General features: G+C 40.9%; 1 protein-coding gene across 1 annotated transcript in view; it reads right to left on the bottom strand.

Moving 5' to 3' along the window:
- The window catches only part of FREM2 (FRAS1 related extracellular matrix 2), a 161196-nt gene that overhangs the window by 48410 nt on the left and 90591 nt on the right, over nucleotides 1-22195 (bottom strand). The gene's annotated exons all lie outside the window — the stretch shown is intronic.

Below are 22195 nucleotides of genomic sequence, written 5' to 3' on the forward strand. Positions count from 1 at the left end.
TTCAGGAAATAACTATCCCATTTCAGAGCGTCTAATTGAATTACCAAACACAAAAATCAGACAAAATTCTACAATCGTGGCTCACAGCCACACAGGAAAGCCAGTTTGGGGCACTGCTCAAGTGGAGTAAAGGTTCTTTGTTTTCCTGTCCGCAAATTAAATCATCTTCATTGAAACTGGTGTTTTCTTTGTTTCTTCCTAAGGGGTGTATAAAAAAAAGCATAGAGCTCCTTAGACTCTTGAACAATACACAACCAACCCTGGACATTTTGCCTGCACGCTTTGGTTCACGAAACAAAAAATCTGCCCGTAGCATACTTTCACTGGCTTCTCATCCTTTAGACCTGGAGGGTGCCTGGGCATGTCAGGGGATGTGTGTGGATGGAGGTGTTAATCTTATTCACCTCAGCTAAGGTGGACCTCAACTACAAGCCAATAAATTCCTTACATTTCTCACACCTGAGTAGGGGGCAAAGGTGAAGACAGAACCCTGAAAATGCTTACTTGGACCAGACAGCTGCACCAAGCACATCTGTATGTCTTTTAAAAGGCTTTTATTAACATAATCATGGCAGAGGCCTGATCATTGGCATCCAGCAAGTAATCTAAGTCTCTTTACATTCCTGACAAACCACATCATTGTGCAGATTAGAGTTATGGGGGAGATTTGGGAAGTGCAGTAAGGAAGACCTCCTATTTAAGAATGATCCCTCCTGTCCTGTCTCTGTATGCCTCCCAGACACATACTAGAGGTGGAACAGAATAAAATTGTGTGAGGGAAGGTGATCATTAATCACCACACGGGCTCCACAGAGCCAAAGCTTTGTTCTGCCTGTGTGTGTTCAGACTCACTCTGTCAACTGTAGATCACGTGTTTTTATGATATCGCTCAATGTGCATTTCAATAAGAAAAAATGTTTTACATAGTACTCTGAAAAATTTTAATCCTAATTGCTGTTAAGAATGAAGAGTAATGATAACAGTTACCATATGTAGGACATTTATTATGTGTCTGACCTATGTTCTTTGTGTGTGCGAGAGAGAGAGAGAGAGAAAACAAGAGAGAAGAAGAAAAGAGAGACAGGTGGGAGGTAACAGTGCATGTAACAATACATAGTAAGTTTTATGGGAATAATGCAAACAACATTATCATATCGCCATTGTGTAGTATGTAGTTACCGCCAGAAGAAAGAAAGAGGGAAGATGAAAGGAGGATTTTAATCCTCAATCTCTCAACTTTACTACCGCAGGTAATAGAAGGCATTAAGAAAGATTTCTTTCCTTAAGATGGACTTTGGCATATCTATGGATTTGAGTTATTTACGTAATTTCTCTTCCTCTGTGCTCTACTCATGATGACTGGAAAATCGGTCTACTAATCAATTTGAAATCTTTGTGATTAAAATATAAAGTGACTATAATGAAATTAAAACACAACTGAATATTTTTAGAAGAGAAATAACTCTTGTTAACTGCCTAGTTTCAATTTCTCAATACCTCATCATCCGTCTCTAAAACTTAAATACTATTTATAATTGTCATCATTTGGACAGAATCTCAGGTAATATGAAGGACTTAAACATTCTCAAGCAATGAGCTGAGTTATAAATAATCACTCAAAATAACTGGCAAGAGGTTACTGGACATAGATAATAATCAAGTGAAAGGAAGAAAGAATAGATGCATGAAAACTGTCAACAGCTGAAAGACATCTGGGCAAAATCCAAAAAAATTGCTTGTTCTTACAAATTATTATAATTTATAAATAAGATTTTAACTCACCTATTTTTGGTTAGTGCTTGTTTGTTTTTATATGGGCACTTGGTTTCTCTAAAAAGTTAAGTAAACCGTAGACCTTTGTCTATTAGTTTTATAAATATTCACATTACAACTTCAAGCAAATCAGAAAAAAAGACCCATTTAATTTTGTGAACAAAAAAAATTTGTTTTGGTCATGCCCTATGGTATGGATCTTAGTTTCCCAACCAGGGATTGAATCCATGCCCCCTGCACTGGAAGCAAAGAGTCTTAACCACTGGACCACTGGGAAAGTCCCTAGAGTCAGATCTTAAATACACGCTGTGTCTTGTAAGTTTACAGTCTTAGCAGAGAAAAGTCAGCAGCTGATATTACTACCCGGAATGAGAGAACGATCAATTAAAGTCGTGTATGCCACAGCCCACACCCACAACATGCCACAAAACCGTCATTCTTCACCACTCCATCATCCACAGAAAACACGGCAGAAGTCATGTTTATTCCCTCTGGAGACAAAAGATAAGTTATATCCAAATAGTGTGTGAGCACCACAAGGAAAGTTTTAAATTGGCCACATGACATAGTGTGAAATTAGGGGAAGCCAAACTTTACTCTCTGTATCCTTTGTGGTCTTAACACTTCTAAATAAAGGGCACAGATCAAGGCATTGACTACAGAAAAGTCTGTTTTAGTTCATTAAACATTAATATGCCTTTCAAGGTTGGAGAGACTTTCAACACAAACAACACAGATAGGATCACGTCTATTTCTTACAAACAAAGCTGATGAGGACGGCTCAGCAAGTCACACCACACACACACCTGCAGTGAAGACAAAGGGAAAATAACTCAAGTCTTTCCCCACAGGGAAAAAGTGAACTTTTTTCCCTTGCTGAGTCTGTGGTGTCTAGATTGATGTTTACAATTACTTTGTGTCTCAGGAGATGAAAGGAAGAGGTGCCTGGAGTAATTGCTATCTGGAGCCAAATCTTATTTACTCACGTGTACCTGGACTATCAGTCAAGTAGGCGTTGTAGCTCTAAGATGTTTGCTTAGAACTGAATGGAAAAAAAAAAAAAAACCCAAAAACTTTTATGCCGTCTTTTTATTCAGTGCTGCAAACAATACAAAAGAACCTCCCTAAATTATTACCAACTCAGATCTCTCTTCTGAGCTTTGGACCTTGATAACCAGCTGCCTACACAGTCCCATGCCACGGGCACCTTCAGGCAAACTCGCAGTAGACACACCACCACTGCCCCGCCCCTGGTTTCTCTCTCTGTTTATGGCCACTACCCTAGATGCAGTCAGCATCAGCCACCATTGAACCCCTCTAGCAGCCACTCAGCCAGGTTCTTAAGCAGAAGCCATCCACCAAAGAAAATCTCATCATGGTAATGCCTTTGCAGAAAGCCTGTCAAGTGTTTCAGTGCTCTTAGGATTGAAAGCAGGCTTTTTTATTTTAAATATTTTATTTTACATTGGCATATAGCTGGAAGAAATACCAACAACCTCAGATATGCAGGTGATAACACTCTGATGGCAGAAACTGAAGAGGAACTAAAGAGCCTCCTGATGAGGGTGAAAGAGGAGAGAGCTGGCTTAAAACTCAACACTCAAAAAACTTATGATCATGGCATCCAGTCCCATCATTTCATGTTAATAGATGAGGGAAAAAATGGAAGCAGTGACGAATTTTCTTTTCTTGCGCTCCAAAATCACTGTGGACCATGACTGTGGAGTCATGAAATTAAAAGATCTTTGCTCCTTGTGAGGAAAGCTATGACAAACCTAGACAGAGTATTAAAAAAACAGAGACGTTACTTTGCCGACAAATATCCATCCAGTCAAAGCGATGGTTTTTCGAATGATCGTGTATGGATGTGAGAGTTGGGCCATAAAGAAGGTTGAATGCTAAAGAATTGATGCTTTTGAACAGTGGTACTGGAGAAGACTCTTGAGAGCCCTTTGGACAGCAAGGAGATCAAACCAGTTAATACCAAAGGAAATCAACCTTGAATATTCTTTGGAAGGACTGATGCTGAAGCTGAAGCTCCAGTACTTTGGCCACCTGATGCGAAGAACTGACTCACTGGAAAAGACCCTGATGCAGGGAAAGGAGAAGGGGCGGCAGAGGATGAAATGATTAGAGAGCATCATCAACTCAATGGGCATGAATTTGAGCAAACTCCGGAAGACAGTGAAGGACAGGAAAGCCAGGCGTGCTGCAGTCCACAGGGTCGCAGAGTCGGACACGACTTAGTGACTGATCAATAGCCGGTTAACAACGCTGTGATAGCTTCAGGTGGACAGCAGAGAGACTCAGCCCTGCATATACACGTGTCCATTCTCCACCAAACTCCTCTCCCATCCAGGCTGCCACACAACACTGAGCAGAGTTCCCTGTGCTGTATAATAGGATCTTGCTGGTTATTCATTTTACATACAGCAGTGTATACATGTCCATCCCAAACTCCCTAACCATCTTTCTATTAATTGAAAACGCTGGTTTGTAAAACACTAAACATTTGGTTTTAAAAACATTTGCCATTTAAACTGCCTTCCGGCCTCCTTTGTATCCAATAATCCAGTATCTTGAATGTCAAATGTGGCAAGCCCAGTCTTCACTATGGCATCACCATTGCCTTGAACACTCCTCACTCCTCCTCATCGGGATAACTCTTGCTCCTCTCGGGTTTCAGTTGAGAAGTCACTTGTGCCAGGGAGTCTCCTGTCTTCTCCATCAGAGCCCTCCCTCCCTCCAGCCACTGCAGGCTTGCATCTCCCATAGGCTCTGAGCTCTCTAAGGGGAGGAATTCAACCTCCTTTGTTCACTGATGTTTTCCTAACAATGCCTGGCCGTAGGTTGCTCAATTAACATTTGTGGAATGAATGAACATCCTGTAAAATAGGACCATTGATTTGCCAGAGCAAATGAACAAATACAGGAAATCCCCTACATATGAACCTTCAAGTTGCGAACTTCCAAAGGTGTGAACGTGCATTCGTATGTCCAAACACAAAAGTTAGCTCACATGTCTGAATTATCAAGTGTGCGCATCCTCTACAAGCGGTTGTGTTTTTGTGTACTTTCTTATACAGTACTATGTACAGCGGGCTTTCCAGGTGGCTCAGTGGTAATGAATCAGCCTGCCAGTGCAGGAGACAAAGGTTCAGTCCCTGGGTAGGGGAAGATTCCTCGGATGATGAAATGATAACCCACTCCAGTATTCTTGCCTGGGAAACCCTATGGACAGAGAAGCATGGAGGGCTACAGTCCATGGGGTCACAAAAGAGTCAGACAGGACCAAGCAACTAAGCACCTGCACACACACACACTGTATAGAGTACAGTAATACAATATTTTCATTTTGAACCCAGAATGTCCTGAAGCAGGTGTAAAAGCAGCAGTCATGTAGCTGATATTACTGTACTATATGATTAAAAATGTTTTCTTCTGGGAATAGAACTGCCATATGACCCAGTATGCCCACTGCTGGGCATACACACCAAGCAAGCCAGAGTTGAAAGAGACACGTGTACCCCAATGTTCACTGCAGCACTGTTTATAATAGCCAGGACACGGAAGCAACCTAGATGCCCATTAGCAGATGAATGGATAAGCAAGCTGTGGTACATATACACAATGGAGTATTACTCAGCCATCAAAAAGAATACATTTGAGTCAGTTCTAATGAGGTGGATGAAACTGGAGCCTATTATACAGGGTGAAGTAAGCCAGAAAGAAAAACAATATAGTATACTAATGCATATATATGGAATTTAGGAAGATGGTAATGACAATCTTATATGCAACATAGCAAAAGAGACACAGATGTATAGAACAGTTTTTGGACTCTGTGGGAGAAAGCAAGGGTGGGAAAATAAATAAATAAAAATGCTTTCTTAATTTTTTGTGTTTGTGTTTTGTATATATTATTAACATTATAGCACAGTTACAGTTATAAACCTATTATAGTACTATATGGCAAATTGTGTTAGTTGGGTGAAAAGTGTTATTTGCTCAGTCATGTCTGACTCTTTGGGACACCATGGACTGTAGCCCGCCAGGCTCCTCTGTCCACAGAATTTTCCAGGCAAGAAAAATTTTCAGGGTTGCCATTTCCTTCTCCAGAGGATCTTCCTAACCCAGGGGTTGAACCCATGTTTCCTGCATTGCAAGTGACTTCTTTACCATCTGAGCCGTCACTGCTTACCAAGGTTAACTTTGCTGGACTTAGGAACAAACTGGACTCCCCAGTGTGCTGTCAGAATGGAATCGTTCGTATGTAGGGAACTGACTGTGTGTCTTTGTGGTGGGTGAGTTAGAAGATCACAGTCCTTAGCAGCAGGCAGTGGGGGTTATAAAGCCTCAGGAGGATGAAGAAGTTGTCTTTGCACTAAAATGACTGTGGAGGGCAGCCATTTGAATCTGGAGCAAGCCCACAGGGACGAGGGATAGCCACCACCATGAACTCCAAGAGATTTTTTTACTTTCACTTTTAAAATACTTAGCCTGCAGGCTTTTCCAGGGTAGATGTGCATCAGATTTATCCAAGGAGATTTAAAGGTACCGAGGCTCGGTCTCACCTCCCATTTATCGAATCAGAATTTCCGGTGGGTGACCCCTAAGCACCAGCACTGTCTCTTTTTCTTTCTCATTTTTCAGTGGACTATATTTTTTAGAGTAGTTTTCAGTTCACAGCAAAATTGTGCAAAAGGTACAGAGATTACACATACCCCCCGTTCCATCCATGCATCGCACCAGTGTTTTTGAAAACCTCTACAGGTCTCAGCAATCTGCAGGTTGTTTTTGCTTATGTCAGTGTTTTAGCAAACAGTGATTCGTGGTTAGATACAACACTATCTTACTTCATCCTTACAGCCACCCTATGAGGTATGTGAGTCCTGTTTTCACAGACAAGGAAACTAAGGATTAGGGAAATTAAGAGATCTGCCTAAAACCACACATCAGGGAAATAGTGGATTACGATCCATACCAAGAAAAAGTGTGTGTCCTTGTGTGTGTGCTCAGTTGATTGAGTCCTGTTTGACTCTTTGCGACCCCATGGACTGTAGCCCCCCAAGCTCCTCCATCCATGGAATCCTTCAGGCAAGAATACTGGAGTGGGTTGCCATGCCCTCCTCCAGGGGATCTTCCCGACCCAGGGATCAATCCCACGTCTTTGTCTCTTGCACTGACAGGTGGATTCTTTACCACGGAGACACCTGGGAAGCCCTGTGCGCCCTTAAGCTAACTAACTTTAAGGCAAGAGAGAGGTCATAATGCAAAAGGTGGTCACAAGATTTTAATGAACATAACGTTCATCCCACAATTCAATAAAAGGGAATTTATCACACAGAAATGTTAACATAAATGTACAAAGATGCATACACAGGTGCATGTTGTACTTCATTTATACTAGGGCACAACCGAAAACAAGCACAAGATCCCCCAGAAGGAGTCTGATTGTATTAAGTTCATTCATAAACTGAAACAGCAGGCTAGGAAGTTGATTTTTTTCCTTTCCTTTTTTAAAGGTATATATGTATATATAAAAGCTAGTAAGACATTGATGTCTGGTTAAAGACAGTTTTGTGATTTTATACCCTCTACTTGGCTTCATCAGCAGTAATGAGAGATTAAAAATGAAAGACAGCATGACATTTCTTTTTGGTAGATTTGAAGATGTTCACTCATCATTACTATACTTGATAAGGAATGGGACAGCTGTGCTCGAAAGAAGGTAAGCATTTCTGTGAACTAAAAATGTAACGGAACAACAGGACTTCATAGTGGGGAGTGGAGCCAAAAGTAAATGCTTCTGCTGGTATTTTAAGGCTGTGAACCAATACTGGAATCAAAGAAACCAGATGAAAACAGAATTCAAGGGCAAAATATAGATATTTTCAGCGATCAAAGACAAAGGTTTTACTCACCTATAGATACACATTGGCAAATTGCTAAAAGTACAGAAAAAAAAATCAAAGAGAAGAACTGAATGAAAGAGACTTGGCTGAGCAACTGATAAAATATGCTGGTAAATCCAACTAGTTAGTGCAAGCATAAATGATCATCATAAACGATATTTTCAACTTAATGCTGAAACTGAAACTTGAAACAACAGAGAGGAAGTTACAAATGGAGGAGTTCAGTGGGCCTCTAAACCCTTCCATGTCCTTGTCTTTTTCAAGACAGTAAACTTTGTTAGGCAGATAGTAAATTTTATCTTCATTAAAATTATGATTTGCCACCAATAGGACAGAAACCAGCAGAAAATAACAGTCACAAAGGATACAGAAAACTTTCTTGACAAAAGAAGCTGTAAAGGAAAAATCCATACAGACAGATGCCAAATAAAAAGCACAACTATATTACTTAATTAGATAAGGTAATTTCTTATTTAAAACCCATAGACTGGATTGAAGAACAAAAAGACTTATAAACATAGCTGTAAACAAAACTGGAGGAAAATAGGTAAAATAAAAGGATGCAAGAAGGCTATATGAAACCAATAAGGAAAAAGCAAGGTGGTGTAGAATATATATCAAACTGCTGACTCGTTATTTCCTAGAGATGGAATTAGGAGGAAATTTTACCTCCTTTCCTATGTGTTTCTTCACATACTAATTTGCTACAGTTTACTTTTTTTTTTTTTTTCCCCAAGCAGCATGTATTACTTCTGTAAATAGGAAGAAAAACAAAATCAGGTTAACTTCCTTCTATAAATAACATGTTTTAAAAAACGAGTGTTGAATAATTTTGACTGAGCCTTTCTGTGCTTTTCTTTCAAAAAAATACATAAACATTCTTAAGAACGACTTCATGTTTAGTCTTTAACAAGCATTTTCAAAATTCCTGTTGGAAAAATAAAGTTCAAATATAGGTTTAGTATATATCAGTTTAAAGGCATGTTTTGACATTTCTTTCCCTTGCCAACTATAATTGCCTCAGAAAGAAGAAAGAAAAGACAGGACATGTCTAAAAATGCTTATAACTTAAGGACTAAGTCTTTCCAAGATTTCAGCTGAGAATATGTGGGGAGCTTTTCTCCAGAAAAGACGATGTTATCAGAGATTCTACTGTCAATCTGGTTTTACTCCCAAACTCTGATTTCATCATTTTCAGGGTTGCTATAAGTTTAAAATAAAATTTAAATGTCAAGGGCATTAGAGTTTTCTACCATCCAGTAGCCTCTGAAGAAGGATTCCTGAATATTATTTATTCAACAAACACTGTTGAGAACCCACCTCTAGAAGAGTGTTTTTAAGACTTTTAATACTTGTTTCATATAAACAAGGGACAGGAAGGAAAGCTGATCATAACTTACTAATTGATTTCTCAACCCAGATTCAATGTACAATTCCCTAACCACTATTCTTTATGGCATCTAAAACCTAATATAATGATAAACACTAGAGAAATAAAAGACATTTTGCATATGTGAAGAAGATATTTACTATCTCACATGTGTAACAGAAGAAAGATCTGAAAACAACTTAAATGCTCATCAGTATAGAATTTTTAAAACACATTACAGCCACACTGTGAAATATTATGTAGCCATTGAAAAGAATTAGTCGGGTTTATGGGTACCATCATAAAGTTTTTCATGATACACTGTTACGTGAAGTAAGTATAACATAAAATAATATTCATAACACAGTTGTTCAGTCGTGTCTGACTCTTTGTGATCCCATGGACTGTAGCCTGCCAGGCTCCTCTGTCCATTGAATTCTCCAGGCAAGAATACTGGAGTGGGTTGCTATCCCCCTTCTCCAGGGGATCTTCCCAACCCAGGGATCAAACCTGGGTCTCCCACATTGCAAGTAGATTCTTTTACCATCTGAATCAGCAAGGGAAGGACAAGTAAAATAGCAAACATTAATTGAGTATTTTTCAGTTCAGTTCAGTTCAGTCGCTCAGTCATGTCCGACTCTTTGCGACCCCATGAATTGCAGCACGCCAGGCCTCCCTGTCCATCACCAACTCCTGGAGTTCACTCAAACTCATGTCCATGAGTATTTTTAGTGTGCCTGAATTGTTTTAAGCACTAATAACCCTTTGAGGTAGGTTTGTTATCATCTCTATTATATAGATAGTTGGAGAAGGCAATGGCACCCAACTCCAGTACTCTTGCCTGGAAAATCCCATGAATGGAGGAGCCTGGTAGGCTGCGGCCCATGGGGTCGCTAAGAGTCGGATACGACTGAGCGACTTCACTTTCCCTTTTCACTTTCCTGCATTGGAGAAGGAAATGGCAACCCACTCCAGTGCTCTTGCCTAGAGAATCCCAGGGACCGGGGAGCCTGATGGGCTGCCGTCTAGGGGTCGCACAGAGACGGACACGACTGAAGTGACTTAGCAGCAGCAGCAACTATATAGATACAGATACAGAAGCTGAAGTCCAGGAATTCAAGATCAATAGCCAGTAAGTGGGAAGGAAGACAGACTGTCTCCCATATTCTAGGAAATATGTACTTGTTGCTTCTTTGCTATCACAACAATTAATTCTAGTCAAAGTCAAAAGAAATGTGTGCATGTGACTGACTGTATATACAGAAAAGCCACACATGGTACTCAAGTGACCTCAAGGGAGACGGATGGGTTTGATAAGGAAGCTAAGACCATTGCCATTTAGTTGATATACTTCTATTTGGTTCTCATGCAATAATTTTGTAGTAAAAATATTAATACTAAGCAAGAGTTAATCTGTATACCATATCTCCATGAAACATAGCCTCAAAATATTAAATATAATATTTCTTAAAATATTAGATTTAAGAAAAGTATTTATGACAAAGCAGAGAGTTTCTTCTCTCTTGCTAAGATCTGAAACATTTTTAACTCTTAACAGATTCTGGACTCTTAACCACCTTGCTGCAGTTATTTTGCCGTGCTGTGGAGGAGTGTGCTTTCCAGGGAACTGAGTAGTTATTGTGCTTTTCAAAAAAATCACTATGAAAGAGTTTGCAAAGGCCTACAGAGTTGGTGTCTTTCCAATTTCACATATAACCTCCTCCCCGTTGACAGTCAAGCAAGTCCAGCCAGCTCACACTTATCACGTTGCAGTTTTCACACTCCATTCACTCACTCACTCCTGTCCCTCATTAGGCAGAGACACCCGCAAAGACAGAAATCAAGTATTGTTCATCCGTAATCATCTGTAAACGCCAATGAGAAGCACAGAGCCTGACAAATGAGATTTAAAAAAAAAAAAAAAAGTGTGCAGACTGCTTCCAGTGTTACCAGTGCAAATCATCACACTTAGGGCTTCCCTGGCGGTCCAGTGGCTGAGAATCTGCCTTTCAATTCAGGGGACACTGGTTCGATCCCCAGTCTGGGAAGATCCCACATACCTCGGGGCAACTAAGCCTGTGGGCTAACAATGAGTGAGCCCATGTGCTGCAGCTATTGAAGGGTGCATGCCCTAGAGCCTGTGCTCCACAGCAAGAAAAGCCACTGAATCGAGAAGAGCCACCACAACTAAAGGTAGGCCCAGCTTGCTGCAACGAGAGAAAGCAAGGAAGACCCAGCACAGCCAGAAATAAATCATAAATAAATAAATAAAAATTTTTAAAAACACAAAGTAATCATTGTGTTTCTAAATCTCATCTTGTGAAAACACACCAATAAATATTACAGTTAGTGTAAGAGTAATATTATGATGTAATCGCTACTTTTGCTGAGTGTTTGCCTTTTTAGGTCACATCAGAATCTTGTTATTTTAACCTATGGTGCTCCCAACAGCCTATAGGTTAATAGGCTTCTAAGGTCATTGTTTTTATCTGCTGTTTACAAACCAAATGAAATGTAGACTTAGATTAAATAATTATCTTAAGGTTACATAGCATGGATGTAGCAGATGCAGGATTCAAGCCTAAGTCTCTAAGACTGCAAAAGCTGTGTTTCTTTTCAGGATGTAGTGCTGTCTTTGAAAATGATTAAATAATGGAAAAGTCTGCACTTTAAGAAATTTTTTTAAAAAGAAACTTAATGAGAGTCTGTAAAGGCAGAGCTGGAATATTCCATGTAAGAGAAAAATTATTATAGATCAATATTCTCAGTTATGAAGAAAAATGTCTTTATTAAAAATAAAAACAAGATCAAACCTCTATAGAAAGGAAAGAAAAATAAGGTGTCACGTTATGCTTAATTTCTCCATTCCTTTAAAATTGTTGCTGCTCCACAAGGCATGTACATTTTTATTCCTGCTGACTAAAGAGAATTTCATAAGTAAGATTTCAGAATCCATAGAGACTTTGACATCAGGATGATTTATGTGGGAATCCCAACAGCTGAACGCAGAAAGAGTACGGCCAACATGGTGTCAAACACAGTTTGTGTGAGGTCTCAGGAATAAAGGCATGTGGTTGACACTGGAAAAGTAAATAACCTTTACCACAGACTGTTCAATAATTGACACTTGAAACACGCCTGCAGGCAGCAAAGAAAGGGATTCTAGAATAAATAGCTAAAGCCATTCCATTCCCAGCTGAGACAATGGGCTCCTTTTTTGTAAGACTCCTCCTTCCCTGTTTTCCCTGTATTACTCAGTAGCAGTGGGTGATTCTGCTCTATTGCTTCTTAGTGTAGAACCTCAAAAGTGGTCCAGGACTCTTCCATCCTCTTGTAGTGTGATGAGGAAAAAAAAACCCAAAACAAAAGAAGCTCTCCTACAAGCCATAAGTGAAGTCCCCTTTCAGTCACTTCGGAAATGCCTGCCACTGGGGAAGTCAACCTCTTTCGTTCTTAGGTTTCTGGTCTGCAATATGGAGAAAATCCAGCCCAGCTGTGCAAAGTCAGGTCACTAAGCTTTCGAGTCTCTGCACGTCCCCTTCCTGGCCTTCTCAGACTGGTGCTTTTCTTGTCGATAATGATACTAGTTGGCAGCTATTTCTCTCATTTAACATCCATATGACCTGTGTATGCTGACTATCCCCATTCTTTACTGCAAGGAAAACAGTTGCTTCCTCTCAAGGAAAAATAGGAGTCAGAAAATCATTCTTTCTTATAAATGGTTTGCACAGTAAGGAGAAACCATAAACCCAGAAGATAAAAATACAGACATTATGATTTTCAAACGATTTCTCATATTGAGATAAAATTTACTCAGTAATATAGCTGGGTCCCAAGATAACATCGTATTTCACCCTTTCAACTTGTGCTTTGTCTTAATTTATAGAGAAGAGCTGTCTGATATTTTTAAACAGTGAGATTAAAAAGATAAAGCCATATAGCCTCTTGGGGTAAAAGGAACAGCTTCAAGTGTCTGGGGACTTAGGAAGCATTTGGCATGGCTGGTATGCTACTTGGGGTGAGGAGATGGAGGAAAAGGGAAAACAGAAGGCATCAGACAGGGACTTCCCTGGTGGTCCAGCGGCAAAAATTCTGAGCTCCCAGTGCAGGGGATCCAGGTTCAATCCCTGGTCAGGGAACTAGATCCCACATGCCACAACTAAGACCCAGGGCAGTCAAATAAATGCAAATAAAAAAGAAGGCAATGGCAGGTCACGTGTGCTATGCCAAGGGGTTGGAAGCTCACCCTAGAAGTTATCCCATGACAAGTGGGTTCAGTTTCAAGAAGGGGAAGGATGTGATGAAACTTGCATGTACAGGGTCTGGAGGATGGATGCCCATGGCAGGTGGGCAAACTGGAAGCAGAGAGACTAGTCAGCAGTCTCAGGAATTTAGGCCAGATAATGAAGCTGGCTGGGTGCTTCCCCAGTGGCTCAGCAGTAAAGAATCCGCCTGCAATGCAAGAGCCTCAGGTTTGATCCCTGAGTCAGGAAGATCCACTGGAGGAGGGCATGGGAACCCACTCCAGTATTCTTGCCTGGAGAATTCCATGGACAGAGGAGCTTGACGGGCTACAGTCCATGGGGTCACAAAGAGTCGGATGACTGAAGCAACTTGGCACGCATGCACGCACATGAAGCTGGCTAGCACAAGATGGTAACAGTTCTGATGGGTGTAAAAGACAGCAAACGTATCACATTTGCAGGTATAAAGGAAACAGAATCAAGGATTTGGGGTGGAGAGTGGAAGAAGAAAGTCTAGTCATAGAAGGAAATGGCAACCCACTCCAGTGTTCTTGCCTGGAGAATCCCAGGGACGGGGGAGCCTGGCGGGCTGCCGTCTATGGGGTCGCACAGAGTAGGACTAGTCACCAAGATTAAAAATTCAGGAGGAGGGACTTCCCTGGTGGTCCAGTGGCTAAGACTCCACATTCCCCATGCAGGGTCCCAGTTTCAATCCCTGGTCAGGAAACTAGATCCCACACGCCAGCAACTAAAGATCCTGCATGCCGTGACTAAGACTTGGTGCAGCCAAATAAATAAATAGTAAATAAAGTAATTTAAAAAAAATATAGGAGGGAAACCAGGTTAGAGTGAGGACTACTGTTCTCTATTTTTCCCCTTGATTTGCATTGATTTCTTTCAGAAGCTAAGACGCTAGGGCCATGGTGACTCATATGCCTATAGTACTTTCCTTGTTTCAAAAGAAAAATAAACAGACTTCTCACATAACTCAATTATCGGGTCCCCCACAATGATAACACAAGAGTTTAATGGAGTTTCCCTCTTCACAGAAATGTCGAGGGATATCATGTTTTGAACATGGTAATGAAATTGTCCTCAGAGAATTAATCAAACCTCTCCTGCCAATAGTTTATTTGCCCTCTTGGTATATTGAAGTAAGTCTGGTATATAGAGCTGTGTTTAAGATGTGCTGACATTTTAAACAACTTTATATATTCTGGACCAATGTCAGTTAAGGCAAGCAAGCTAGATGCGGTGGGAGGATAATGACCCCTTGGAAAGTGGGTACAACTCTCAGCACATCTTTCATCCCCTTGTGCAGAGTGCGAGCTTGCACAGTAAGTCACTTCAGTCATGTCCGACTCTTGTGACCCAATGGACTGTAGCCCTCAAGGCTCCTTTGTCCATGGGATTCTCCAGGCAAGAATACTGGAGTGGGTGGTCATTTCCTTCTCCAGGGGATCTTCCCGACCCAGGGATCAAACACGCATCTCCTGTGGCTCCTTGCATTGGCAGATGGATTCTTGACCACTGAGCCACTAGGGAAGCCCATTGTGTAGTGTAGATAGTATTTGACCAGTTTGCCGAGCTAGGGACCACACACCGCAGATCCACAAAGCGTAAAAGTGGCATCTATACTCTACAATTTTCTTCTGTACTTAGAGGGTCACCTTGCAGCGCTGAGAATGTGAAGCTTTTTAAAGCTTTCCCTGGCAGTGGGTGCAATCCTGAAAAATCACCCTTCTGCATAAGCGTGATTCTCAAACAATGACAACAAAAGAAGAACGGGTTTCTTGCTGGCATTTTGACCGCAGAGTTCCAGCTTTGTGGCATCCTTCCTGAGACTGTAAAGCAGGTTGTTTGTGAAACACCCTCAGGGAAATGGAAGCTGAGATACATTTCAGCCCTAGGAAGTGTAGAGAGAAAGCTCTTTTTCTCTCGCAGTGTCAATAACCTGACTCTTCTGACTTTTAAGTACTGACTAGTAAAGCTCCACCAGTCATTTGATTTCTTTCCCCAGGACTGTTTAACACACGAGTGCTGACCTGTTCTGTGATTTGGCTCATCCAGACGCTGCAGTGGTCTTCACGGCGGTGAGCCTGTCACAGCCCGAGGGGATGTGTAACAATGCACATCAATTTCTGGGCTGCCGACTCCCATGACTCGTCTCCCTGATTCTTGGGGTGGCTTTTCCAGAACCCCAGGCAGCACTCGATGCTGTTTTGAAAGCACCCATTGCATGTGGCTTCCCTGGTGGCTCAGAGGTTAAAGCGTCTGCCCGCAAAGTGGGAGACCCAGGTTCGATCCCTGGGTCAGGAAGATACCCCGGAGAAGGAAACGGCAACCCACTCCAGTATTCTTGCCTGGAGAATCCCATGGAGGGAGGAGCCTGGTAGGCTACAGTCAACAGGGTTGCAAAGAGTCGGACACGACTGAGCGACTTCATTTCACCACATTGCGGGTGAAGCCTGGTTTTATCAGTGGCTCTCTTGTATCGCTTTGCCTATTTTCTTGCAGAAATCCTCTACAGATTGGACCAATCTTGTTCATCACGGTGTCCTTGGTGCCTTCACGGGTGCATGCTACTCAGGAAAGATACCACTAAGTGTTATGTGGTGTTGATGTATATATACATATATATATCTATATAAATATATATCTATATCTATATCTATATATATATATATAGAAAGAGAGAGTGAGGGCAGGAGAAAGCCTTTCTCTTTTTCACCCTAGCACAGCATTTGGGGCATTAGAGATGCTCAGAAAACATTTCAAATAAGCAAACGTCTGAATATATATTATTTCAGTCGCCTGAAATAATATTTCGTCTCACTACATCAGAATGAAGACCTGTTTCTTAGGAAAAGGATGAAGCGATGCTTTATCTCTCTAGAAGTGTGAAGGGGAAAGTTTTATCCATAATTTTAAGTGCTTCAAATTGCTACAAATGGCCCAAAGAAAAGAGGTTTTTTTAAGTTTTAGCTACACTTTATAATCCTAGCATACATTATTATTGTGATTCTTTGTAGCACAATGTAGCTGTCTGGTTTTATCAAATGATATTACCTGTATTCTTTATTGGGTAATTTTGTATCTCTCGAGGTCAGTAGCAAGTTTCTTGACTTCATTTAAAGGAAGATTTAAAAAGCCAATGACAAAAAAAGGTATGTATATGACTGATACACTAGGAATAAAAGGAGAGAAGAGATGCAAACGTCTGCTTCAGTAAGGCAGAATGAAGACCTGCTTCTTAGGGAAATCATAAGGTTCATGAGCCTCCGGTGAAAGGTAACATCTACCCGTGCAGAGCAAGGAAGATATCCAGAGAACACAGCGACCCTTCAGGGCTTCTAATCTGAGATTTACCTTCATTTGGTGACAAAAGTCGTAGAAAACCAAACTAACAACTGTCACATTTCTACAGTGACCAGTTGCTCAACCAAACATCTCAGAAAATAGTACATAAATTCCAAAACGCTTTCTTCACTTTCCATTCTAAAGCAATTAAAGAAGATGCTGTTGTCTAATTAGTAATCGATGTTATGAAGCATATATTCAACAGACCCCAGGTACACATATGTGCCCTGTCTGGACTTACTAAATAAACACTCAGACCTCTGTGATTTCACTGTAGTATTTCATAGATTCTGACCTCTGTTTACATCATGGAGCATGCAGGTCAAGGCTTTATTTTTATTTTTATTTTTTTTAGGTCAAGGCTTTAAAAGTCCTGTTTTCAGCTAAGCTGTAGCTTCAGCTCACCGGCATTTTCTTTGTGTTTTATGATTTAGACAAAAGGATACATTAAACCTCTGTTGCTGGAGAATCATTTGGAGTTTCTGATGCTGACACTAACATTTACTAAGAGATCTTTTCTAATGGTTTGATCTCTAATGAAGTTTGTTGTTTTTTAAATTGTAATATCTCTTTTAACAATAATTTCAAGCTTATTGAAATTGGGCTTATTAAAATCTGAAGTCTAGGATCTGAGAAGTTGCTTGTCACATTTATGTGATTTTTAGCACTAACATGGAGTTCACCTATGACTGAGATCTTGAGGTTTCTAATATTTTTAGTGACTTGCTTTCAGGGATTTAGTGATAATAAATCAGCAATATTTATCCTTCGACGTCTACAAGATGGTATTACAAAGCCAGCATTCTCCTGTGTGGAAAAGATGGGAGTGAGGCAGATAGTATTACCAAGCAAAAGACAAAGCAAACAGAAGATGCCGTTTATCCATAAGGGCTTGACAAGACAGTTCAAATCCAGTCCTTCAGACGGGAAAACCTTCCACTAGGCACTTTGCTAAATGATGTGGAAAAGCAATGCCTTATTTTCTGCAATTGAACTGCCAGACTCCACTCATATGCTCTCCTAATGATCCTGGAGGAATTTTAATTGATAAAGGTGAACCAGAATAATTCATGCACAAGTTAGCCAAATATCTGTAACTGCTAACATTTGAAGTATTCTAGGATCATCAGGCGCTGCATACATAGAAAAGTATACAGCTTGTTTTATCTCTACTAGGATGCCTCATGCTATTTTTGAGTATTACAGTGTAAAATATACACTATATGATATCTGTTAAATATACATGCTGCCAGTACACTATGATGTGGGCAATATACCAGTTGGTGCCATGGACTCTGTGTTGTCAGCCTGGCAAATTCTTCTTAGGTATTTGACCCTGAGCAGGTTACCTAGCTGCTCAAAGATAATAAAACTGAGTATAATAGAGCCATGCTCATAGTCTGTGTGTCTCTGTATTAAATGAAATCATTTAAGTAAAAGGCTTAGCACAGCTAAGCTACTGTTATCATATACAATAGTTATATACGACTATGCGTGCATGCTAAGTCACTTCAGTCGTGTCTGACCCTCTGCTCCCCCATGGAGTGTAGCCCAGGCTCCTCTGTCCATGCGGATTCTCCAGACGAGAATTCTGGAGTGGGTCGCCATGCCCTCCTCCAGGGGATCTTCCTGACCCAGGGACTGAACCTGCATCTCTTATGTCGCCTGCATTGGCAGGCGGGTTCTTTACCACCAGGGCCACCCGGGAAGCCCCTATTAATGACTATATATTACAGTTATTGGGCTTCCCAGGTGGCTCAGTGGTAAAGAATTTCAGGTGGCTCCTGTAATGTCAGTGCAGGAGACATAGGTTTGATCCCTGGGTTGGAAATGGCAACCTACTCCAGTTTCCTTGTCACAGTTATTATTATACGACATATACGCTGGCTATGGAGGCCTGAAACACAAAGATATGAGTTGACTTAATACTGTGAACAGTACGATCCTATTCAATACTGCAGCTTAATATCTTAGAATCACTCTAGAAGACAACATAGCTGTTAGCTTACACTCCATGAGTTTGAGAGCTTACTTCTGGGTGAACCGTTCCCATGCCCTGGCACGGTTCCCTGTGCTCACTTTCTTGGGAGCCATAAGGTCATTCTTCAGTGCAAATTATATAAAATGGTGAGCTGTTCTCATAGAGAACTCTGGAGCTTTTGCCTTTTCTGGTAATAGCAGTGAATGTTTTCATGCGACTGGCCGAAGAGATTCAAGTGGCTGCTTGCCAAGTTCGTGTGTGTGCAAAGGAACAAAGCTCTGAATGCCTTTCTGCTGTGAGCAGTACACTGTATCAACAGTTTCAAAAAAACTAGTTCACAACAGCATTGTGGCAAAGTCCTTTAGAGCCCATGACCATACCACGTTGAGTCAAAGGTGAAAGTGAAAGTGAAGTCGCTCAGTTGTGTCCGACTCTTTGCGACCGGTGGACTGTAGCCCACCAAGCTCCTCCGTCCATGGGATTCACCAGGCAAGAATACTGGAGTGGGTTGTCATTTCCTTCTCCAGGGGATCTTCCCAACCCAGGGATCAAACCCAGGTCTCCCGCATTGCAGGCAGACGCTTTAATCTCTGAGCCACTGAACCCATCCCAGCAGCCTCAGACCCTTGCTCACTTGCCTTTATTTTAACGCATGTCCCTGTACCCCCAGCCCCACGTGGAGCTGTTCCCAATAAACAGCTGGCCTTCTAGGCTCTGTGTCCAGCCAGGTTCAGAATTAAGAGAGGACTGGGGTTGGGGACCCTGTGGGTCCTCCCATGGTCAAGCCTGGAAAGTCTCCCTTCTCCGGACCCTCCTGATCATAGTTAGGAAATGACTCACTCATTTGCATTCACACAACACTCTTTTTCTTCCGGCCCTCTCCCACTCATGCGTTTGTCAAAAATAAATTGATCCTGTAATTGCACAACTCCTCTCCTGAAACTATTACAATTTGAAAAAATGGTATGAAGTGACCCTTTATCATAATATGGTTTATATTTAACCCAAAGGAGGTACAAAATGAGGGAAGTAGACCACACCATTTTAGTTTTTAGTCATTTTGAAAAGAGGCAACATTTAAAACCAGTTTGTTTTAAAGGTCTAAAGGTGTATTTATTATCTGAGAACTCCAATAAGGTACTTCATTTTGCACATTTGCTGAGTTTTCTTGCCATTCCCTTCTCCAGTACTTTGGCCACCTGATGCAAAGAGCTGACTCATTAGAAAAGACCCCGGTGCTGGGAACGATTGAAAGCAGGAGGAGAAGGGGATGACAGAGGATGAGATGGTTGGATGGCATCACCGACATGAGTTTGAGCAAGCTCTGGGAGATGGTGAAGAACAAGGAAGCCTGGCATGCTGCAGTCCATGGGGTCGCAAAGAGTCGGACACGACTGAGCAACTGAACTGAACTGAACTGCCATCTTTTGTCTCCATTTTACTGTTCCAAATGGTCATTTATAAATTATTCTCCTTTAACTTTTTATATAATTAGGTTTTTTTCTCCCCCAAACAGATTTTAAGCTTTGTGAGATCTTGGCCTCCGTGTTAAATGTCTCTATAGTCCCCACACATTACACTTAATAAGCACACAATAAATATTTACTGTGTGTGTGGTATGTGAGATTAAATATCTTTTTAAAAGGCAAGACATTTCATATATGTTTTCCTTTATCTTATTTTTGTTTTCAAAGAGTGTAATATCCACATCATTAAACTAGTATTCTTCCCATGTGGAAAAACTGGTATAATCTTTACTATTCAGCGCATTCTTGCAATGCCTCCCACAGACTAGAAACTCATTAAGCATCCATTAGCTTTCACTGAATCCTTAGCATTATCAACTATATTAAACAGTCAGTTAATAGCTTCAATGCATTAATATTCTGAGCAGTTAGAAACTCATTTTTCCATTTCTTGATTTTTAATATTGTTCTAACTCAAGCATACTAAATACAGAATGTGACTTTGTCATCATTTCTCGGCCTTTTGGCTAAGATGAAGAATGTCATTCTTGGCAGAATGTCACTTCATCAAGCTGTTAGTTTAACTGAGTTTGGCCATTCCTTACATATTGACCTGGCATTACTTAACTGGTGAGGTGAAGGTGAAAGTTGCTCAGTCGTGTCCAACTCTTTGCAACCCCATGGACTATACAGTCCATGGAATTCTCCAGGCCCGAATACTGGAGTGGTTAGCCTTTCCCTTCTCCAGGGGATCTTTCCAAACCAGGGATCGAACCCAGGTCTCTTGCATTGCAGGCGGATTCTTTACCAGCTGAGCCACCAGGGAAGCCCTTACTTAACTGGAGTTTACCCAAATGCAAATAATAGTATTCAAGAATGAAAAGGATGGTGACCAGGCCTGTCAGTTCAGTTCAAATGAATAAACCATATTTCACCCACACACCACACCATGATGTATTTTTCTAGCACTAGGAATATTTTCTTCTGTATGGTACTCCTACTGTTGAGAAGAGCTTTTCTAACAAGAGTAAGCTTTTGAATGGCACCGACTTGACTTACATCTACCACAGGGTGCATCGTTCTATCTTTTACTTGTCTCTGGTTTATATCTACCAGCGTGATAATTTCTCCAGGGTGGCGAAGGAAGCCAGCCACTATAGCTAAAACCTCAGCCACTATAGCTGAAACCCCAAACCCTGGGTTGGCACACAAAAGCAGAAAATGGAATCAGCTGAAATGTTCCTTAATTAACTTCCAAAGATTGACAGCAAAGATTAGTGAAATATTGCTAGCACTGACTTAATATACTCTTCCTAATGAACAAATCTGGGTGTGTGTATGTGTGTGTTAGTTGCTCAGTCATGTTAACTCTTTGTGACCCCATGGACTGTAACTTGCCAGGTTCCTGTATCCATGGGATTCTCCAGGCAAGAATACTGGAGTGGGTTGTCATTCCCTTCTCCAGGGGGTCTTCCAAGGATCAAATCTGGGTCTCCTGCATTGCAGGTGGATTCTTTATCATCTAAGCCACCAGGGAAGCCTGGGAGAAGGATTATTTTATGGTAATTAGGTTTCCCTCATGAAGAAGAGTCAGGATAAACTCTCCTCCTTTTTGGAAGCCTGTTGGACTTAATTTCCCATATACTTAACACCTTCCTAGTTCTTCATTTAACAGAATTGTCTGCTAGTTTCTTGGTTAAACAACTTCAAACACAGAGATTCAAGTTACAAAAAATAAGCTTTTACAACCAAAGCAAAACAAATAAAATAACAAATCATTTATTAAAACTGCCATGAAATTTTTAAATTTAATCACTTAACGGGACATGGCATTGTCAAAGAAACTATACACAGGAGAAAACACACATAGGCGTGACTTTACCCCTCCAAAGCACTAAATCAAGAAAGACAGTGGACTGATGCAGCCAGCTAGAAACCTTATCACACTACAAAGTCAAGCATAAGATAAATGTGCGCATGAAAATTCTTTCACACTCTCATTCTTTCTGTTTAGAGGGCTTTGCCTCTAGAAGGTTTAGAGGGCTGGTCTGCCTGGTAAAGGGAATAATTTTTAGGTAAATTAGTAC

The sequence above is a fragment of the Ovis aries genome, chromosome 10, assembly GCF_016772045.2.
Source record: "Ovis aries strain OAR_USU_Benz2616 breed Rambouillet chromosome 10, ARS-UI_Ramb_v3.0, whole genome shotgun sequence".
In the NCBI taxonomy this organism is placed as follows: Eukaryota; Metazoa; Chordata; class Mammalia; order Artiodactyla; family Bovidae; genus Ovis; species Ovis aries.